Source organism: Chenopodium quinoa, unplaced genomic scaffold (genome assembly GCF_001683475.1).
Source record: "Chenopodium quinoa cultivar QQ74 unplaced genomic scaffold, ASM168347v1, whole genome shotgun sequence".
In the NCBI taxonomy this organism is placed as follows: domain Eukaryota; kingdom Viridiplantae; phylum Streptophyta; class Magnoliopsida; order Caryophyllales; family Amaranthaceae; genus Chenopodium; species Chenopodium quinoa.
In genome coordinates this window covers 782,542-785,688 of record NW_018744589.1, presented here as the reverse complement: position 1 = coordinate 785,688, position 3,147 = coordinate 782,542, and positions in this window count along the sequence as shown.

Below are 3,147 nucleotides of genomic sequence, written 5' to 3'. Positions count from 1 at the left end.
TAGTATTCCCTTGGACGTGGAATATTATCAATGAAAATAAAGGATTGTTTCAAACGAAATAATCTTCGATAGTGTTCCCTTGGACGTGGAATATTATCAAAGCGGGAGAGGATCGTTTCAAGCGAAGCAGTCTTCTATATTAGAAGCAGTTACAAGCGTAGCAGTTTTCAAGAGGGATGGCATTCTCTAGCTTGCAGGAGGTCATCGAAACAACAGAAAGCATCAGCAAATCGGTTACTTTCAGAGACGTGTGCTCGACGGTGCAAGATACGCGTTTCTTAACTCTCTTATCTGTTTAACTAACGCTATTTTGCAGGTATCGGCGTTACAATTATTTAGGATCGCAGAACGTTCTGAATCATTCTCCGTCCCTATCGATACTTTGACTTTCGTTTTCCAAACTTGCGTTTTCTCCAAACTCAGTCAAAGTGGGGGCTTCTGTAACACCCATTTATGTCTCCCCAAAACCAAACCAGATGAGTGCCTTTCACGTCGAATCATAATCGAATGAAGTGAAAGTGTGGAAATTCTAGTGTTGCGGATAGTTTTAATTTCTTTTCTCTTCTCTCTGTTTTTGAAAACTTATCTTAAGAAAACAGCCAATCCAGTTTGGTTGGTCCATGATATATATGAGTCCAGTAATAGTGTGTAGTTGGATGGGGCTTGACAAGAGCTTTCCAACGATATATTATAAGCCTAATTTCGATGAATATTGAGGAATGGTTTTAGTCTTCTAGATTCTTCTAGAAGGTTCTTTTCATTCCTAATTCAATTAGCATTGATAAATTGACTTTTGTTGACTTTTCAGAGTTTTAATTGAAATCAAAGAGCATTTTTGAAGGAAATACGATTTTATCCTCCTGTACGGCAATTTTTTATCTGATTTTAAGAAAACGCCTGAAATTCTGAAATCAGCGCCAAACGCCAGCTGTAGCGCCTGGCGCTACGCTTGGCGCCAGGCGCTAGTGTTGGCGCTGGTGCCAACAGCCAGCGTTGGCGCTGGTTCTTTTTTTGTGCGCCAGACTCTGTTTTCGATATTTTATCTTTTTGGTTGATTTTCTCTATAAATATCGTATTAAAAACTCCGTTTTCGATAACCAGGTTTCATAAAAAAAACCAGTTTTTAATTGATACTCACCTATAACCAGTTTCAATTCTCTCTGATTCTCTGCAATAATCATTCACCAACTCTCATCAAGTTCTCTTGATTACTCTATCTCTATCTCTCTCTCTCTCTCTTTTTCTAAACTAGCTTTTCTCAAATACAAAATTCCGCATTCATTAGATCTAGAAACACCTCGCCATATTCGAAGTTGCCTTCGCCCTAGACGTGAAAGGTTTTAATTTCTGAGGGTTTTGGTCCCAAATCTCTATTTCAATTATTATTTTAATTTAATTGTTTTTATTATTTTCCTTGAAGTTACTAACGTGTGTATTTTGTTATTAGAAAGAGGTACGAGGCATCAAAGTAAGTGCTTTAATGGTTTTTATTGATATTATGATGTAGAAATCATGTTTAGATTGTTGTTTTCTTTCCTAATATCATGTCTAGGGTAACTTTAATATCAAATATGATTGTTACGATGCTTCCTATGTTCTTCCTAATATTTATGATTGTTAGTATCATGTTAGGGTTAAAGACTTGATTTTTATTGTTTAGTGACATGCTAGGGTTTGGTATTAATCTTGTTAGTATCATGCCTAGGATCTTGCTATTATTATGCTTTAACATGATTATTTAATCATTATTATTATTATTATAATTATTATTATGTTGCTTGATATATTTATTTTTATCGCTTGATCACACCTTTTATGCATGTTTAAAGGGAATTGGTACTTGTAATCACGCTTAATAAGATAATTAATAATCTTGTTTAGGGTTAATTTGGTTATAATTCAAGTGATCGCCATTAATAGATTTATTTGTGCATTAAATTAAACCAACATAGATAAACAGGTTTAGAATTAAACCTATTGATTGTATGTTAGTCAGAAAGCGCACATGAATACGATCAGGATAAAGTAGAGGCCTATTATTAGGGCAGGTTCAATCTCTTTTAGGTTGGATTTGTACCTTCATCCCCGAACCCTTATTTGGTTCAAGACCTTATGGAGTTGACGATCTCTTGGATCGTTAAGGGGTGTAACCTTCACCTCGTGAACGGTTTACAAGTTCCTAAAACTTGTTGGCGACTCTTTTGCTCTATCTTCTTTCCCTTTGAACGCCACCGTACTTTAGTGTATGATCACAATGGGGTTCAAGCTAGGGGATTAACGCTTGAAATTATTCCCTACAATCGGATACCCTCCATCAATAATAAAAATGACGGAATTTTTGCGCAAAATTATTTGTCACATTTTCTTGCACATACAAACATGCACATAATAATAATAATAATAATAATAATAATAATAATAATAATAATAATAATAATAATAATAATAATAATAATAATAATAATAATAATAATAATAATAATAATAATAATAATAATAATAATAATAATAATAATAATAATAATAATAATAATAATAATAATAATAATAATAATAATAATAATAATAATAATAATAATAATAACAATAATAATAATAATAATAATAATTGAAAAAACATGATAAATAAAATAAACTCATATTAGTATATATGTACAAAATATGTCTAAAAAAATGAGTTTAATAAAAGGCAAAGTTCTATACAAAGTCAAATAAATAAATAAAAAGCACAGGAACAAACTACGGCGGCGGGGGACGTAAACCCATCATCGCATAAAACTCCGCAGTACGAGGAGTAACCTCTCCACCAGCTCCGGCTCCAGCTCCAGCATCAGCTCCAGTCTCCGCAGGAGGAGGAACAACGTAGGACCAGTCCACCCGAGATCAACCTAAGGCTGAGGCTGCGGAGGTTGCTGCGATGACGAGCCGACCTCGTACATCCCACCACCTCTAAGAGCCGAGGTAGCCTCTCCCTGGCCTACCAGCGCAACATGTGCACCCTTAGAGGAAGAACCTGATCCCTCTACCACATCAGTACAGGCAGCCTCAGAACGACCGCCCCTACCTCCCGAAGTAGTGCGGCAAAGTCTCGAGCTTGATCTCGCCGGATCCCTTCGCACCTCAGGTCTCGTACGGGTACGAGAAGGA